The sequence below is a fragment of the Hyla sarda genome, chromosome 11 (assembly GCF_029499605.1).
Source record: "Hyla sarda isolate aHylSar1 chromosome 11, aHylSar1.hap1, whole genome shotgun sequence".
Classification (NCBI taxonomy): Eukaryota; Metazoa; Chordata; class Amphibia; order Anura; family Hylidae; genus Hyla; species Hyla sarda.
This window is the reverse complement of record NC_079199.1, coordinates 67082586-67103047: the sequence shown is the minus strand read 5'-3', so window position 1 is coordinate 67103047 and position 20462 is coordinate 67082586. Positions and strand designations below refer to the sequence as shown.

The following is a 20462-nucleotide window of genomic DNA, read 5'->3' as shown; positions in this document are numbered from 1 at the left end:
GTTCTTTTCTGTCCAAGTCCTCTCTGATGACACGTGTCTGGGGAACCGCTCAGTTTAGAAGAGGTTTGCCATGGGATTTGCTTCTAAACTGGGCTGTTCCCGAGACACGTGTCACCAGAGAACACAGACAGAAAAGAGCAACCTTAACTTCAGAAGCTCATAAGTACTGAAAGGATTAGGATTTTTTAATAGAAGTAATTTACAAATCTGTTTAACTTTCTGGAGCCAGTTGATATGTAAAAAAAATATATATATTTTTCCTGGATAACCCCTTAAGGACACATGACGTACTGGAACGTCATGTGTCCACTCCAGATCTATAACCCGTGGCCCCGCGTCATAGCGGGTCGGGCCCGGCTGTTGTTAACAACGGCCGGGACCCGTGGCTAATAGTGCGCGGCATTGATCGCTGTGCCGCGCGCTATTAACCCTTTAGTTCAAAGTTGAACGCTGCGTCTAAAGTGAAACTGAAAGCATGCCGGTTAGCTCAGTGGGCTGTTCGGGATAGCTGCGGCGAAATCGCGGCATCCCGAACAGCTTACAGGACAGCGGGAGGATCCCTACATGCCATGACCCTTTTCCCATAAAAAAAAAAAACTGTGTAAATAAAAATAAAAATAAACATATATGGTATCGCCGCGTGCGAAAATGTCCGAATTATAAAAATATACCGTTAATTAAACCGCACGGTCAATGGCGTGCGCGGAAAAAAAATTCAAAAGTCCAAAATAGTGCATTTTTGGTCACTTCTTATATAATGAAAAACATGAATAAAAAGCGATCAATAAGTCCTATCAATGCAAAAATTGTACCGTTAAAAACTTCAGATCACGGCGCAAAAAATGAGCCCTCATACCGCCTCATAGACGGAAAAATAAAAAAGTTATAGGGGTCAGAAATGACAATTTTAAACGTATTAATTTTCCTGCATGTAGTTATGATTTTTTCCAGAAGTCCGACAAAATCAAACCTATATAAGTAGGGTATCATTTTAACCGTATGGAACTACAGAATAAATATCAGGTGTCATTTTTACCGAAAAATGTACTACATAGAAACGGAAGCCCCCAAAAGTTACAAAAGTGTTTTTTATTCAATTTTGTCGCACAATGATTTTTTTTTTCCGTTTCATCGTAGATTTTTGGGCACAATGACTGACGTCATTACAAAGAACAATTGGTGGCGCAAAAAATAAGCCATAATATGGATTTTTAGGTGCAAAATTGAAAGAGTTAAGATTTTTTAAAGGCAAGGAGCAAAAAACGAAAATGCAAAAGCGGAAATACCCCCGGTCCTTAAGGGGTTAAACTCTCATAGGGCCAGTAATAGGTGTGGGCAATATAAAAATCACAGCTGAAAGCAGATAAAAAGGAGAGAAGTTCACTTAGTCTTTGCATTGTGTGTGCGACACTAAGCATGGACAACAGAAAGAGGACAAGAGAACTGTCTGAGAACGTGAGATCCAAAATTGTTGAAAAATATCAACAATCTCAAGGTTACAAGTCCATCTCCAGAGATCTAGATTTGCATTGGTCCACAGTGCGCAATATTATCAAGAATTTTGCAACCCATGGCACTGTAGCTAATCTCCCTGGGCGTGGACAGAAGAGAAAAATTGATGAAAGGTGTCAACGCAGGATAGTCCGGATGGTGGATAAGCAGCCCCAAACAAGTTCCAAAGATATTCAAGCTGTCCTGCAGGCTCAGGGAGCATCAGTGTCAGCGCATGCTATCAGTCAACATTTAAATGAAATGAAACGCTATGGCAGGAGACCTAGGAGGACCTCACTGCTGACATAAAATAGCAAGACTACATTTTGCGAAATTGAACTTGAGTAAGCCAAAATCCTCAGGAATAAACCTGTGTATAGCAAAACATGTGTTACTGCTATCCTTTTCTGTGAGAAATACCTCATTTTCTTGAAAATTTTTTGGGGTGCCAACATTTTCGCCCATGACTGTACATATGCTCCAATATACATTATACAATATGCACGCGTGCCACCTCACTATCGCCATGATTGGTCGGTAAGGATGACGATGGTGGTGTCCTGGCAACGGCGGGGGTCCCTTGGCAGGCACTGATGGCAGCAGAGGGATGCAGCAGGAGGTGGATGTAAAAAAAACATTTGGGGCAACACCAACATTTCACTAAAACACCTTTTTCTTTTCAGCAAAATTCACTCTCCAAAAGCCCAATGTCGCTCCTTCCCTTCTGAGCCCTCTAGTCAGGGATGTGACTAGAGGGCTCAGAAGGAATTCCTATCGCCCGATGCCCGGGACAAGCAGTTCTGGGCGCCAGGCAGGTGATTTCTTCAGACATTTAGCCCTGCTTCGGGCAAGCAGTGTTAAATGCCGGAAGAATTCACACAGGTCCGCTCACACTGTTACTGTACTTACATCTCCCTACAGCACACTATAAAGAGACTTCCTTGTGGGGATGCGCGCGATTGGTGACGTCATCACATACGCAGCTTAGGACGTCGGGACGCTGACTACCCATGAGGCGCCTGTGATGACGTCACCTATCACGTGCATCCCCGCAAGGAAGTATCGTTATAGACTGCTGCAGGGAGATGTAAGTACAGTAACAGTGCGAGCGGACCTGTGTGAATTCAGAGTGAGTGAGTGAGTGAGAGAAACTTGCCTAATCTGAGGACCTGCCTGATCACCAGGGGCAAAACTATATTCTTAAGGGGCATAATTGTTTAAGTACAGGGGGTTATATCTATCTGAGGGCCTGTATAAACCTATTTGGAAACCCTATTTGGCTCCCCAGTAGGTATACAGGCCCCCAGGTAGATATGATCCCCATCAGTGATGGGGGTCATAGCTATCTGGGGCCTCTATACCTACTTTGGAGCAATAGCTAATGTGGGTCATATCTATCTGGGGCCTGTCTTTATATGGGAGAGCCCTACCTGATTGGGGTAATATCTATCTGGGGGGCCTCAGGGATGTGGAAATTGTATAGCCTGGGAAGGTGAATTCTTCAGGCAAGCAGGGCTAAATGCCTAAAGAATTCACAAATAAAGGGGCAATCAATTTTGCCCTGTAACTTAACTCCAATAGACTGCAGCTGTGAGGGGGGTTGGGCTGAAATATGACACGAGGGGCATCAGAAGAGAGAGGGGGGGGGTATAATGACACAGGGGGCATCAGAGGGGGATATAATCACCCTGGGGGCATCAGAGGGGGGGGATATAATGACGCAGGGGGCATCAGAGGGGGGTAACATAATGGCACAGGGGGCCGTACTTGATCCCTACCTGATAAAGGGACATACCTACCTGAAGGGGGACTACTTACTTAAAGGAATACTGTAGTGCAAAAAACCTTATCCCCATAAGTGATAGATCGCGGGGGTCTGACCGCTGGGACAACCCCCCCCCCCCCCCCCCCATCTCTTGTATGAGGCTCCAGCAGACGGCATGAAGGGAATGTTCCGTCCCTGCATGACACGGCTGCTGAAATGCCCCTCCATGTATCTATGGGATACATGGGGGGGGGGGGGGGGGCGTGTCAGTCGCTGCGTCATGCGGACAAGCCCCCATTCCTGCCGGGGCCCCTTACAAGAGATCAGGGGGGAGGGGTTTCCCAGTGGTCAGGATAAGTTATTTTGCACTACAGTATTCCATTAATGGGGCGGACTTACTTATCAGGGACCCTATCCACCTAATGGGGTGACGTACTGGTCTGCCTATCAAGTTTTTATTAATAAAAGACCTTATTTACATACTATTTGGGTTAAAATTATTTTGTAACAGGACAAGTGGATTGTTATGAGGGACAAGTAGATTCTGCTCCGTTTTAGTCCCTTAGACAAGTAGTTTTAAAAAAAAAAAATCCACACCCCTGCTAGTGCACCCACAGAGCACTTTACATCCACATATGAGGTATTTCCTTACTCGAGAGAAAATTGGGTTACAAATTTTGGGAGCTTTTTCTCCTTTTACCTCCATTTTACAAATGGTGCTACAAGAACATGTTAGTTTAAAAAATGCAGATTTTGATTTTTGTCCTCCACTTTGCTGCTATTCCTGTGAAACACCTAAAGAGTTAAACTTTCGGAATGTCATTTAATACTTTGAGGGGTGAAGTTTTCATAATGGGGTCAATTATGGGAGATTTCTAACAAATACCCTGAAATTCCCTTCAAAACTGAAAAATTCAGATTTTGACATTTTCGTGAAAACTTGGAAAATTTCTGTTTAAACTTTGAAGCTCTCTAATGTCTTTAAAAAGTGAAAACATGTCAACTTTATGATGCAAACAAAGTAGACAAATACAGTTAGAAAATTGCTACATTTTAAATTTTTTCATGAAACTTTGAAATTTTTCACAAAGAAATTATGCAAGTATCAACAACAATTTACCACTATCTTAAAGTAGAATCTCTGAATCAGAATGATAGGTAAAGGCAATTTCAGAGTTTTCAATGTATAAAGTGACAGGTCAGATTTGCAAAAAAAATACCCTGTCATAGTGCAAAAAGAAAATAAAAAATACCCTGTCATAGTGCAAAAAAAATACCCTGTCATAGTGCAAAAAAAAAAGAAAAAAAGTGATGTTACTAAGGACCCAATCCTGATCATGTGCATATAATTTTTATGTGTCTCGGACCTATATATCCAGAGATATAAGCATTTATCTGCTGGTGAGTTACTTTTTCATTGTGCAGGCTGGAGGGGGCGTGTCAGTCTGTCTCCCTCACAGGAGCAAGCCTGGGCAGTCAGCCAATCAGTACTCTCTACTCTGTAACCCTTTCCTCTCTGGTTTTATGCTGTGTCATGTGTCAGAGGAAGATACTTGGAGCTTGCCTGCAGTAATCAGAAGACATTATGGTGAATTCATAACAGGATAAAATGTATAAATATAAGAATAGATCTTTTTTAGATAAAAGTACAGCATTTTTATGAATACATTTTCTATCTGTTTTATCTTCTCCTAGTAAAGCTGGATGCTAATCAGCATAGCTGTCACTATGTGTGTCATTCATCTTTCACAGACTCCTGAATGTCTGATCAACTTCTTTGTCATTCAGGAGTCCGAGAAAGCTTTGACTATTTCAGCATGCTGGGAGTTGTAGTTTAGTAACAACTGAAGCTGCTATGTTTGTAATTAACTGTGTTAGAGCAGTGTTGCCTCCAGCTGTTTTAAAACTACAGCTCCCAGCATGTCCACACATCCTTTATCTGTAGTTTTGCTTACACAATAGAAATCTTCTATACTGGATACCGGTATGCTTTACGGCCGGTATCCAGTATGCTGTAAAATCTAGTAGAGTCTGGCTAAAAGACAGGTGACCCCTAGTGGTGGCTATTTTGAGCTTGAATTTCAGGTGCAAATGTAAAAAAAATTTAACAGGTGTATATTGTGAAATGTTATATTATCATGAGTCCTGCAATATATGAAAAGTTTTTTAACAATGACAGTGCCTCTTTAAGGTTAAAATTGGCTTGGTCCTTACAGGGGTACTCCACTGGAAATTATTTATTATTTATTTTTTTTTTTTTTAAATCAGCTGGTGCCAGAAAGTTAAACAGTACTTATTAGCTGCTGTATGTTCCCCAGGAAGTTCTTTTCTTTTTGAATTTCCTTTCTGTCTGACCACAGTGCTCTTTGCGGACACCTTTGGACAGTTCCTAAAGATGGACAGAGGTGTCAGCAGAGAGCACTGTGGTCAGACAGAAAGGAAATTCAAAAAGAAAAGCACTTCCTGTGGAGCATAAAACAGCTGATAAGTACTGGAAGGATTAAGATTTTTAAATAGAAGTAATTTGCAAGTCTGTTTAACTTTCTTGTACCAGTTTATTAACAACAAACATGTTTTCCAGGGGAGTATCCCTTTAACCATAACAATGCTAATAATTAAAACAATAATAAAAATAAATAATCAGTAGGTATAATTACAGAGCGGGAAGACGATTTCTGCTGTAAATACATATACACAGCCAAAAATTGACAGATGTATACGCTGTGATTTGTTATAGGTTAATAAGTTGCCGAATGTAGATTATTAAAAAGGTCGATCTGATTTGTGTGCCAGTTAGATCAATATGGTCAACCCGGTCTGTGAAATGTATCTACTAGGGCTGCACAATATAGGGAAAATGTGTGATTGCAATTATGGAGAGTTATGGAGCGATATCTTTATAACAAACAAATCCCCCATTTAAAAAGGAAAACGGTCACCCGTTCACCCGCACTATTACCAGAGCCGCTGCGGGGTCTCGGACTGCTATAACTACCTACAGTCCGGTGCCCAGGCCCGCCGGCTGGATTTAACTATTCATAAGCGCTGGTCACGTGAGCGCTCGTGCCTACTGAGAACTCACGTGACCAGCACTTATGAATATTTAAATCTAGCCGTCGGGCCCGCCTCCAGTGCGCAAGTCAGTGCTGGAAGAGGGGGACTTTTGGAGGATCAGGGCTCTGGACTGCAGGTAGGTATAGCAGTCTGAGACCCCGCAACGGTCTCCTGTTCACCTGCACTATAACCAAGTGTATCGGGTTATAGTGCGGGTGAACGGGTGACTGTTTTCCTTCAATTTCTATCCCCTAATTTCATAAAGCCAACTTCCCCAATTTCATGTTCATTGACTAAACGTAAAATGGAGAGGATTGGATATGAAATGGGGAGAAATGAGCTTAATTCCTCTTCCGCATTTCATGTGCCTGGCCTGGCCAGGGCAGGAATTAGCACAGAGGAGTGCTAGTTCTGCCCTCACTTCCTGGGAACATCTAAGAACTTTATGATAGTGCCCACACAGGAAAAGGAATACCCAGTCATTGTGCTGCTGTTTAGCATATAAGGGAAAAATTCTCTCTTCAGGCTGAACTTATGGCAGAATGAAAGAGGTTAAAGGGGTATTATGGCTTTATACATCTTATCCCCTATCCAAAGGACAGGGTATAAGATGTATGATCGCAGGGGTCCTGCTGCTGGGACCCCCGCGATCTTGGTGCAGCTCCCAGCATTCTGGGCCGGGCGCTGCCTCAGAGACCGAGATGTGACGTCACAGCCACACAACCTCCATTGATGTCTATGGGGGGGGGGCGGGGGGCGTGATGGCTGTACAGGAGAACACAGAGTACCCCAGTAGACAGACTTAAACAACCGCCACCTCCTCAATCAGAAGTTTATGCATGGAATACCCCTTTTACATCCAACATCAGTGATCGTTCTAATGTCAGATATTTAACCCTCTTATGTATTTAAAAAAATAAAAATAGGACTCCTTCCGTGTTGGGAGTTTGGTGCAAATAAGTCAAATCCTCCATGCCAGCCATACTGCCCCCCCCCCCTGCAATCTCCCACACAGGGACCCAGCACTGCCCCCACTTCATCCTGCGGATAGAGAATTAGTTATATACCGCTGCAGATCTCCTTTAATAGGCAACTCACCAGTCTTGTGATTCAGCAGTGATACATACAAACAAGCCGCTGCTGAATCGCAAGACTGGTGAGTTGCCCTCTTTCACATCTCTCCATTGCGGTGTTGGATTATTGTGGACTTTTGCCTCAGAGAGAGTTGAGCACCACTTGCTGCATTTGGTCATTCGCCGCGGGGATGTAGTGAGGATCTATGTGAATGGAACAAGCAGTGCCAATCATCTTTTCCAACTGTGTGAACATTTGCTGTACAGATAAGCCTATGTAAATATTAAAAAAAAAATTCCTAGGATTTTTTTCAGAAGACATGCCCAACTACAGATTAAATTTATAATGTTAGGTTAAGATGACCCTGAGTATATATAAACAAACAATCTAACTTTCAAGCAATGCAGGTGGCCCAACCAGAGGAACACATTACAGTGATCCCTCAACTTACAATGGCCTCAACATACCATAGTTTCAACATACAATGGTCTTTTCTGGACCATCGTAAGTTGAAACCAGACTCAACATACAATGTACAGACAGTTCAGATCTGCAAAACTTGTCAATGGCTGAAAGAACCGACCAATCAGAATGGGCATTCACTGGTAATACTGGAGTCTGGTAGCACCCCCTACAGTACAGGGAGGTATTAGGTATTACATGTTCTGTACTCTCTACCTGTATTACTGAAGTGTATGCACTGACTGGTGTCTGGTAGCGCCCCCTACAGTACATGGAGGTATTACATGTTCTGTACTCTTTACCTGTACCAGGATTAGCTGCTCCTTTGGACACCAGGTGAGGGCGATTACATTACTTTTTTAGGACATTGTGTGTACTGTACAGGACCCCGAAGAAGCTCCTGTCCTCTACATAGACCAGTGTTTCCCAAGCAGGGTGCCCCTCGCTGTTGCAAAACTACAACTCCCAGCATGCCCGGACAGCCAAAGGCTGTCCGGGCAGGCTGGGAGTTGTAGTTTTGCAACAGCTGGAGGCTCCCTGCTTGGGAAACACTGACATTGACAGTGATTTACAGCTCCCAGCAGATATTTCCTACTTTTATATGTAAGGATTGTGGCAGTGTGGCAAGGAAAGGGTGTATTTCCTTGTCTCACCCTGCAGAAGCTCTCACCTGCTTTTTAACCCCTTAAGGACTGAGCCCTTTTTCACCTTAAGGACTCGGCCATTTTTTGCAAATCTGACCACTGTCACTTTAAACATAACTAAAAGCATTACAGAGTTATTAATCATTCTGATTCCGAGAGTTTTTTCGTGACATATTCTACTTTAACATAGTGGTAAGATTTTAAGATAAATTAGATAAATAAGATAAATTACCCCATTATAAAAACTGCACCCCCCCAAAGTATTCAAAATGACATTCAGTCAGCGTTTTAACCCTTTAGGGGTTTCACAGGAATAGCAGCAAAGTGAAGGAGAAAATGCACAATCTTCATTTTTTACACTCGCATGTTCTTGTAGACCCAATTTTTGAATTTTTGCTTGTATTTGAAACCCAATTTCTCTCGAGTAAGCACATACCTCATATGCCTATGTTAATTGTTCGGCGGGCGCAGTAGAGGGCTCAGAAGGGAAGGAGCGACAAATGGTTTTTGGGGGGCATGTCACCTTTAGGAAGCCCCTATGGTGCCAGAACAGAAAAAAAAACCACATGGCATACCATTTTGGAAACTAGACCTCTCGGGGAACATAACAAGGGGTAAAGTAAACCTTAATACCCCACAGGAGATTCACGACTTTTGCATATGTAAAAAAAATAATAATTTTTTTTTACCTAAAATGCTTGCTTTCCCAAAAGTTTTACATTTTTAAAAAAGGTAATAGCAGAAAATACCCCTCAAAATTTGAAGCCCAATTTCTCCCAATTCAGAAAACACCCCATATGGGGGTAAAAAGTGCTCTGCTGGTGCACTACAGGTCTCAGAAGAGAAGGAGTCAAATTTGGCTTTTTTGAAGGAAATTTTGCTCTGGGGACTTGCCGCATTTAGGAAGCCCCTATGATGCAAGAACAGCAAAAAAAAAAAAAAAAAACACATGGCATACCATTTTGGAAACTAGACCCCTTGGGGAACGTAACAAGGGGTAAAGTGAACCTTAATACCCCACAGGGGTTTCACAACACTTGCATATGTAAAAAAAAAATAATAATAATAATTTACCTAAAATGCTTGGTTTCCCAAAAAATTTACATTTTTAAAAAGGGTAAAAGCAGAAAATACCCCCCAAAATTTGTAACACAATTTCTCCCGATACCCCATATGTGACCCTAAACTGTTGCATTGAAATACTACATGTCTCCAAAGTGAGAGCGCCATGCGCATTAGGGATTGCATAGGGGTGTACATAGGGGTATTCTACGCCAGTGATTCCCAAACAGGGGGCCTCCAGCTGTTGTAAAACTCCCAGCATGCCTGGACAGTCAGTGGCTGTCTGGTAATACTGGGAGTAGTTGTTTTGCAACAGCTGGAGGCTCCGTTTTGGAAACCGTGGCGTACCAGACGTTTTTCATTTTTATTGGGGAGGGGGGTTGTGTAGGGGTATGTGTATATGTAGTGTTTTTTCCTTTTTATTTTATTTTGTGTTAGTGTAGTGTAGTGTTTTTAGGGTACAGTCGCACGGGCGGGGGTTCACAGTAGTTTCTCGCTGGCAGTTTGAGCTGCGGCAGAAAATTTGCCACAGCTCAAACTTGCAACCGGATACTTACTGTAAACCTCCGCCCATGTGAGTGTACCCTGTACATTCACATTGGGGTGGGTGGGGGGAACGCTGAAATACTGAGTTAGGTTAAAAAAATAATCTGAGTTTCACAACCAGTGTGCCTCAAGCTGTTGCAAAACTACAACTCTCAGCAGTCACCGACAGCCAATGGGCATGCTGGGAGTTGTAGTTATGCAACCAGCAGATGCACCACTACAACTCCCAGCATGCACTTTAGCTGTTTGTGCAAGCTGGGAGTTGTAGTTATACAACAGCTGAAGGTACACTTTTCCAAAGAAAAAATGTGCCTCCAGCTGTTGCAAAACCATAAGTCCCAGCATGCCCATAAGGGAATGCTGGGAGTTGTGGTGGTCTGCCTCCTGCTGTTGCATAACTACAGCTCCCAGCATGCCCTTTTTGCATGCTGGGAGCTGTTGCCAAGCAACAGCAGGAGGCTGTCACTCACCTCCTGCTGCTGCTCCGTCGCAGGACAGTCCCTCGCCGCGGCCGTCGCTCCTGGGGCCCCAATCCCAACAGGGACGTCGGGGATCGGGGTCCCCAGCACCCAGGGTCTTCTTCCCGCTCACGGAGTGACACCAGCAGCAGGCGCCCTGATTGGTCGGCCGGTAAACCAGCCGACGAATCAGGGCGATCGTGAGGTGACACCAGTGCCACCTCACCCCAGCTGGCTCAGCCAGTAATTCCGTGTCACTGGAGACCCGATTGACCCGGAATCGCCGCAGATCGCTGGACTGAATTGTCCAGCGATCTGCGACCATCGCCGACATGGGGAGGCATAATGACCCCCTGGGCGATATGCCGGGATGTCTGCTGAATGATTTCAGCAGGCATCCGGCTCCGGTCCCCAACCGGCTAGCGGTGGGGACCGGAATTCCCACGGGCGTATGGATACGCCCTGTGTCCTTAAGGACTCGGAATGCAGGGCGTATCCATACGCCCTGCGTCCTGAAGAGGTTAAGTAATGAGGCAGGAGGGAAGGGAGGTGTGTATATGAGATGGAGACAGTCTAATGTGGGCTCTTCCTAGGAGACTGCAAGTGGGCTGTAGGGAAGAGACAGAGCCTGCTGAGGAGTACACAGCCCGAGCTATGAGAGGCTCAAAGAGTGACATGAATTGTGAGTAGAAGGTTGCAGGGGACATACGTTTAACCGACTGAGGGAAGCTCAGCGGTTGTTAGTCAGGACAAGCTGATCTGTTTAGTCAGTGACCAGACGGTCTAGGATTTTGTTTTGTTCCTGCTTTTTGTTTTTCTTTCCCTGCAACCAGTCTAATAAAACTGGCAAGGTGCCAGATTTGCATTATAAACGTTTGTTTGCTGGTTTATCGAGAAGAAACTCATCCTGTGGCGTAGTCCAGGACGATTCCAGAGTTAATCCCCAAGACGGGTCGTCACAGGATTTGCTTTATCTATATTAGTTATCTACTTATTTTTCTTTAATTCTCACTTTTTCCTATTTTCGGATGACATTTTGGTGCCTTTAGAACCAATTACCAGGTTTCCATAGAGTTCTGGTCTCAACATACAATGGTCGTCCCGGAACCAATTAATATTGTAACTTGAGGGACCACTGTATATTACGATGGGACAGATGGAATGGAATGTGTTTAGTACTACATCATCATCACACTTTACATTATCATTCCTGTATTGGATATATACATATCCAAATTACACTGATCATTGTGATGAGTAGTAGTATGGATATTTGTAAAGATGCCATACATTTCAGACAGCTGTAAGACTTGTTTGGCTGACAGCTATCTAAACTGAATCACCTCAAACATTTGTATTCTCAATTCACTAGTCCTTTCCTGAGCTTTTGTGTACTTGTACATTATAATTTCAGGATAGATGTATAGAGTGAGCTGAAGAACTCAATACACGTTGTGCTGTCTGTTATACAACTAGCACCTACCTTAAACAGCGAACATTGGCAATAATGCTGGTCCCAGCTATTCAGCTTCTTAGATGCTGTAGCCACTATTGACCACAGCACCTAAACAGTTAAGGAAAGGGGAGGGGAGGGGGGGGAGAGAGGAATGTTTCTCCTCCCCTCCCCTTTCCTTGTCAACTGACACCCCCTTGGGAAACAGTCATTGGGTGCAGTGCGGCGGTTGTCATGCACCAGGTCTGTCATGAGGCAGGATGTAATAGGATTGTGGCTACAGCACAATACACTGCAATAGGTAACTATTGCAGTGAACTGTACTGGTGACAGAGCCCCTTGAGTTCAAGTTTGAAGGGTAGAGGTAGAAATTGAAGGGTAGAGGTGTGGCGCGATATTGGGGAAGGGATGGGATTTTATATTTCTTCATAAGTATTAATGTTATTTTGTTCCAGGAATGTATCTAACCCTGTTTTAAAGCTGTAATTTTTTCCTGCTGTGACCAGTTCCTGAGGTAGACTGTTCCATAAGTTCACAGTTCTTATGGTGACATTTGTTTGTAGCAGTACAGGGTTTGCTAAATTGACACCTAATAAAATAAATGTTGAATTAAATAATTATTAGGATTATAAGTCTACAACAGACGGAATTCCTAATCTAGTCTCTACATGCCCAGAGTTTCAGAAAGGACAAAGTGGAGAGTTCAGAAAATTATCAATAGTGACTTCACACAACAAATTATCCCTTGAATAAAGGGGTATTCCAGGAATTTTTTTTATTTGACTATGCTACATGGGCTGTAAAGTTAGTGTAGTTCATAATATAGTGTCTATACCTGTGGGTGATGGTTTTCTCACAATTCTTCTGTGATTTTCACCCCAATATTTATTTTTAACAACATACAAAATGACTGTCGTCTCAGATTTTTCTCAGGTTGCAATGCGGCCAAGACCTGGCTCACTAGTCAGCTGATGACAGGGAGCCTGTCTGCTTCAATGGGTGGAGGGATCGCTTGGTGGGATAGAGATCAATATGAAACTTATGCAACAGCTGTAGGCACCCTGATTGAAAACCACAGGTCATTTGAATGGATGCAACTCATTTATGTTTCAATGGGTGGGGTGGCTGATGTGTGGGAGGGAGGAAAATGGAATGATGGGATTTTTAGGCAAAAAAAGAAAACTGAAAAAGGAAATACCAGTTCACAAAAAGCTAGCCACACAGTGTTATGGTAAATTTACAACATAGCCATTTAGCCCCAAGACAAGTGCAGATCCTTCCTAAGCATGTCCATTACTGCCTGTCAGGTATGTACTAAAATCACCTTATGGTGGATAACCCCTTTAAATTATGTGCACCTCCAGATTAAGCCACAGATTATGGGTAATAAATAATTACGGTAAATTAAATAAATCCTAATCCTTTTATTGGACCCAGTGTCACCACTTGTGTCTTGTTTATCACAATAATTAGCTGTGTGACACATGATGGTGATATTATGGCATTGTTTCTATGCAATTACCTACATATCTGCCTACAGTGCAAGAACAATGCCTAATTATCTTCCTATGAAACCAGCTTCGTAGCTTGTCTACAATAGGAAAAAATAAATAATCTTTGCTGGGTAAATGTCTTTTCACAAAAATGCCACGTGGAATCCCAGCCTTAAAGTGTTGCCAGGGGTTGAAAAGTGAGTGTAAACTTAAAAGTGAGGAGTGCTTGCATGCTTTGAAGTCATCTTTAGAGAGAGTTTTCTTCCACTAGCAATCTGCAGCTTAGGGGTGTGTGTGTTTGTGATGAGAGCCGAGGTGAGTAAAAGAGTATGTGAATGTTAAAAGGGGTACTCCGCTAGGGGATAAGATCCCCCCCCCTGTAGCAGCCCGTTACCTCAGCAGCCCGGAGCTAAGTTTTCTCTGAGGTTGATGACGGGCGGTGCAGGAGATGGGGCATCGTGATGTCACGGCCAAGCCTCCTCAATGCAAGTCTATGGGAGGGGCGTGAGGCCCTTTCCATAGACTTGCATTGAGGGGTGGATGTGTGGATAGGGGATAAGATATCTAACAGTGGAGTACCCCATTAAAGGTGTACTGCAGCCTAATACAACTTATCCCCTATCTGCAGAGTAGGGGATAAGTATCTGATCACACGGGGTCCGACCGCTGGTACCCCCCACGATCTCCTGTACGACGACCCAGCACTGCCGCAGCTCTGCGCGGCTAATGTTCATGTCATCGACCTCACTAAGAGGTCGACAGACACGCCCCCTCCATTCAGCTCTATGGGAGAGGCGGGGATGCACCAACTCTGCATCTCAGCCTCTTCCATAGAAAAACATGGAGGGGACATGTTGGGCAGGGTGTCATGCTGCGGCCGACACACCTCCTGCACGGGGAGAGCCGTGGAAGAGCGAGGGCCCCGTACAGGAGATCGTGGGGGGTCTGAATGCAGGGACCCCCATGATCTCCTGTATGGGGCCATGGCTCCTGCAAATAGGGGATAAGATGTATTGGGTACTAGTAGTAGTACTCCTTTAATATGTTAAAGGTTCCTACAAGAGTGTGATAGGTTCTGGACTGGGGGGGAGGGGGGGGACAGTAAAAGAGAAGCAAGAAGATAATATAAGGAAGTTATGGTCAGATATGTGAGGAGGTGTGTTTGATTGTTTTATACCTAACCTAAAGCAGGTAAAAATAAGGTCAAGTATGTGACCAAAAAGAGGAGGTTAGGAGTTTCTATGTATACTGGCTGATCACTAGGGCAACTTTCTTCTCATAAAATCAATCAATTTACATACTTAAGACATCAGGGTGTATGACGTTTTTTTAAGCAATGCTCCATTGAAAAAAGCATGAAAATTTTATATTTTAGAAAAATGCCATCTTATATGGTGTACAACACAACTCAGGAGTGTGATACATGCATACAACAAAAAAAAAACAAGGAAAAAAAACAGTATAGCTAATGTAAAAGTCATAAAAGCAGAGCTTGCAAAAATTTGCAAATAGTACAGATTTCCCAATTTCTGACCACTCTCTTATTAAAGCGTTACTGCCATTAAAAATAACTTTTGACACGTTGCTCAGACATGTCACAGATTGTTTATTGCATCAGGTATCACTTCTGAGATCAGTTGTGATGGTGAGATATAACCTGGGGAAACCAGCAGCACCGAGTTGTACTCCCCAACCAGCTGGCAGATCAGACCTTTTCTCTTCATACACTTCTACGCAGAGAATCGGATCTGCCAGCCAGCTGTGGCGTAGAGTAAAATGCCGCCTGCTTCCCAAGTTTATTCAGTATCTCACAATCACAGATAGTGTCAGGAGTAAAACCTGATACAATCAACTTTTGACATATCTAAGCAGCATGTTTTTAATGACAGTAACGCTTGAATAGGAGAGTGGTCAGAAATTGGGAAAACCTTACTATGAATGCAAATTGTTTTTTTTCCCCCTCCATGGAGGTGGTAGCACAGGGGCTCTAAGGCACTGGATATGCACCATTCCAAGTACTAAAGCTTAAAAGGGTTCTCCACCCCTAGACATCCTATCCCCTACCCAAAAGGAAAGGGGATAAGATGTCTGATCGTGGGAGTCCCGCCGCTGGGGACTCCGGCGATCTCGGCTGCGGTACCCCAGACATCCGGGGCATGATGCGAACTCCGCTCTGTGCCGGATGACTGGCGATGCAGGGCGGAGGCTCGTGCCGTCACAGCCACGCCCCCCCCTCAATGCAAGTCTATAGGAGGGGGTGTGACGTCACGAGCCACCGGCACTGCGCCCAGTGCTCTAAACGAACGCTGAGTGCAGCAGGGATATTGTGGGGGTCCCCAGCAGAGAGACCCCACGATAGGGCTGGGCGGTATACCGGTTCATACCGAATATCGAAATTATTGTGCTGCACGATATGAATTTTTTTCCATACCGCAATACCGGTTGGGCCCCTCCCCCTCGGGAATGAATGAATCAGCGCTGTGCTGTCCCCACATCGGGGAACTAATCCTATGTGACCCGCCAGCGCTCTTCTGCTCCCCCCAAATCATGTTACCCGCCAGCGCTGTTCTTTTCCCCCCCAATTCATTATCAGCCCAGCGGGGTACTATTCACATATGTCACCCGCAAGCACTGCCCTCCTCCTCTTTGTTGCGGGCCGCCTGCGCTGGAACTCTATACTGTACGCCAGTGGTCTCCAACCTGCGGACCTCCAGATGTTGCAAAACTACAACTCCCAGAGGTCCGCAGGTTGGAGACCACTGCTGTACGCTGTATCCCTATGCCCGGGCTGCAAAAGATAAAACAAAATGAACTTTAACCCCTTAAGGACCGGGTTTTTTCAGTTTTTGCATTTTCGTTTTTTGCTCCTTTCCTTTAAAAAATAACTCTTTAAATGTTGCACCTAAAAATCCATATGATGGCTTATTTTTTGCGCCACCAATTCTACTTTGTAATGACGTCAGTCATTTTGCCCAAAAATCTACAGTGAAACAGAAAAAAATCATTGTGCGACAAAATTGAGAGAAAAAACGCTGTTTTGTAAATTTTGGGGTCTTCCGTTTCTACGTAGTAAATTTTTCGGTAAAAATGACACCTTATCTTTATTCTGTAGGTCCATACGATTAAAATGATACCCTACTTATATAGGTTTGATTTTGTCAGACTTATGGAAAAAATCATAACTACGTGCAGGAAAATTAATAAGTTTAAAATTGTCATCTTCTGACCCCTAACTTTTTTTTATTTTTCCGTGTATGGGACGGTATGAGGGCTAATTTTTTTGCGCCGTGATCTGAAGTTTTTAACGGTACCATTTTTGCATTGATAGGACTTATTGATCTCTTTTTATTCATTTTTAAATGATATAAAAAGTGACCAAAAATGCACTATTTTGGACTTTGGAATTTTTTTGCGCGCACGCCATTGACCAAGCGGTTTAATTAATGATATATTTTTATAATTCGGACATTTCCGCACGCGGTGATACCATATATGTTTATTTTTATTTACACACTTTTTTTTTTTATTGGAAAAGGGGGGTGATTCAAACTTTTAATAGGGGAGGAGTTAAATGATCTTTATTCACTTTTTTTTTTTTGCAGTGTTATAGGTCCCATAGGGACCTATAACACTGCACACATTGATCTTCATCATTGATCACTGGTTTCTCATAGGAAACCAGTGATCGACAATTCTGCCGCATGACTGCTCATGCCTGGATCTCAGGCACTGAGCAGTCATTCGGCGATCAGACAGCGAGGAGGCAGGTAGGGGCCCTCCCGCTGTCATGTAAGCTGTTCGGGATGCCGCGGTTTTGCCGCGGCTATCCCGAACAGCCCGACTGAGCTAGCCGGCAGCTTTCGTTTTAGCCGCGCGGCTCAGCTCTGAGCGCGCGGCTAAAGGGTTAATAGCGAGCTGTGCGCTATTAGAGGCGGGTCCTGGCTTCACTATGATGCCGGGCTCGCCGTGATATGACGCGGGGTTACTGTGTAACCCCGCGTTATATCAGGAGAGCAGGACCAAGGACGTACCGGTACGTCCTTGGTCCTTAAGGGGTTAAATTACCTACGTCGGCCTTACGCTGGGGACGTGAACGTCTGAGAGCCGTCAGCCTATCACCGGCCGCAGCGATGTCCCGCCCCGGCCAGTGATACATGACAGTGGGCTCAGCCTATCACCGGCCACAGTGATGTCCCGCCCCGGCCAGTGATAGGCTGAGCCCACTGTCATGTAAGAAGCTGGCTTCTTACATGACAGTGGGCTCAGCGTAAGAAGCCAGCTTCTTACATGACAGTGGGCTCAGCCTATCACTGCCCGGGGCGGGACATCACTGCGGCCGGTGATAGGCTGGTGGCTCTCAGACGTTCTCGTCCCCAGCGTAAGGCCGACATAGGCAAGTTAAAGTTTATTTTGTTTATCTTTTGCAGCCCGGGCATAGGGATACAGCAGTGATCTCCAACCTGCGGACCTCCAGCTGTTGCAAAACTATAACTCCCAGCATGCCTGGACAGCGCTGGTGGGTAACATGATTTGGGGGGAGCAGAACAGCGCTGGCGGGTAAAATTATTTTGGGTGAGCAGAACAGCGATGGCGGGTAACATGATTTGGGGGGGGGGGGGGGTGAAAGAAATACCGTGGAACCGCCACAAGTTACAAAAATACTGTGATACACATATTTGGTCATACCGCCCAGCTCTACCCCACGATCAGACATCTTATCCCCTATCCTGTGGATAGAGGATAAGATGTCTAGGGGCGGAGTACCCCTTTAAGATCTGGCAGTTGGGGTGTAAAAACAGAGAAAGGGGTTGACACATCCACAACTTCTGACGTGTCTGAGCAACATACCAAAAGTGGTTTTTAATGACGGCAATGGTTTAAGCTCCATGATTGTAGCTAATGATCCTCAGAGTATACGTGGTCTTCTCTAAGCTGGCTTTACTAGCATTACCTGTATAGTGGTAAATGTAAGGCAGAACAGGTTATTAGACTAAATGCTCTATAATACCTGTACATAGTGCAATTCACTCCTGTTGTCATAGCAGACCAAAATATTAAGAATTAACCCCTTAAGGACCCATGACGTATGCATACGTCATGGTCTTTTCCTGGTCTCCGCCACTCACCCCGCAGAGATCGGAAGCGGATCCCTGCTGAAATCCTTCAGCAGGGATCCAGGGCAAATGTCGAGGGGGGCCATGTAGACCCCCATGTCGGCGATCGTCGCAAATCGTGAGGGAAATGGCCCCTGCGATCTGCGACGATACCAGGCTGATCGGGTCTCTGGGAACCGACTGCCCGGTAATTTTGCATGATCCCGGTTGTCACAGACAACCAGGACCATGTTGGAGGCTAGGAGCGAGGTGGCAAGCCTGCCACCTCCTCCTATCCCCTGCAATCCGTTGGTTAGCTAATCGACCAATCGCAGGGGGGGGGGGGGTTTACTTCCTCCCGCCCTGCCCGGCCCCTGGAAGTCCGGAGAAGATGGGAGGAAGACCGGAGGACACTGTGGGGGACGGGGGGAGTGCTGGGGCCCAGCCCCGGTACTTACCTCGTCCCTGAAGACCCGGATCCCGGATGAAGACGGCGGCGGCGGCGACAGGTGAGTGGATCTTCAGCCGCGGTCAGGCCCTTTACAGCAATGCATGTCGCCGTAAAGCGACATGCATTGCTGTATTGCAACCCTGTATACTACAACTCCCAGCATGCCCAGACAGCCCTTGGCGTCTGGGCATGCTGGGAGTTGCAGTTTTGCAACATCTGGAGGTCTGCAGTTTTGGCACCACTGTGCCCTTCCAGATGTTGCAAAACTACACATCCTCAGCATGCCCTTACTGCCCAGGCATGCTGAGAGTTGTAGTTCTGTAACATCTGGCCCTTCAGATGTTGCAGAACTACAACTCCCAGCATGCCTGGACAGTTTTGGCATACTGGGAGTTGTAGTTTTGCAACATCTGGAAGGGCACAGATTGGGAACCACTGTATTAGTGGTCTGCAAACTGTAGTCCTCCAGATGTTGCAAAACTACAACTCCAAGCAGGCTGGGAGTTATAGTTCGGCTCTAAAGATGGCTCTAAAGATGTTGCCAAACTACTACTTCCAGCATGCCTGAGAATGTTTGGGAGTTGTGGTTTTGCAACAACTGGAGGCACACTGGTTGGGAAACATTGTCTGTTTCCTAACTCAGTGTTTCCCAACCCGTGTGCCTCCAGCTGTGGCAAAACTATAACTACCAGCATGCACTGATAGACTGTGCATGCTGGGAGTTGTAGTTTTGCAACAGCTGGGGATTCCCCCCCTCCTGTGAATGTACAGGGTACATTAACATGGGCAGGGGCTTACAGTGAGCATCAGGCTGCAAGTTTGCGATGCAGCAAATTTTGCACGGCAGCTCAATCTCGCAGCGGGAAACTCGCTGTAATCCCCTGCCCGTGTGACTATACCCTAAAAACACTACACTACACTAACACAAAATAAAATAAAAAGTAAAAAACACTACATATACACATACCCATACACAGCCCCCCTCCCCAATAAAAATGAAAAACGTCTGGTACGCCACTGTTTTCAAAATGGAGCCTCCAGCTGTTGCAAAACAACAACTCCCAGTATTGCCGGACAGCCGTTGACTGTCCAAGCATGCTGGGAGTTTTGCAACAGCTGGAGGCACCCTGTTAGGGGTATTCTACGCCAGTGATTCCCAATGTCCACCCCAACGCAAATCCCTAATTCACGCCTCAAATGCACATGTCGCTCTCACTTTGGAGCCCTGTCGTATTTCAAGGCAAGAGTTTGGGGTCACATATGGGGTATCACCGTACTCGGGAGAAATTGCCTAACAAATTTTGGGGGGCTTTTTCTCCTTTTACCCCTTATGAAAAGGAACAGTTGGAGTCTACACCAGCATGTTAGTGTAAAAAAATAAATTTTTTACACTAACATGCTGGTGTTGCCCTATAC

General features: G+C 45.0%; 1 protein-coding gene across 20 annotated transcripts in view; it reads right to left on the bottom strand.

Annotated features, from left to right (window-relative positions):
• LOC130294838 (death-associated protein kinase 2-like) overlaps positions 1-20462 on the bottom strand; it is a 318537-nt gene that overhangs the window by 216372 nt on the left and 81703 nt on the right. For 3 of the 20 annotated variants that reach the window (XM_056544910.1, XM_056544906.1, XM_056544917.1), the window contains exon 1: positions 12040-12133. The exons of 15 other annotated variants lie outside the window; for them this stretch is intronic. The gene's annotated coding sequence lies outside the window, so the exon portion shown is untranslated. Of the gene's footprint in view, positions 1-12039; positions 12134-20462 lie in introns of those variants that run through there. 2 more of the 20 variants (XM_056544913.1, XM_056544923.1) reach the window with 2 other exon arrangements.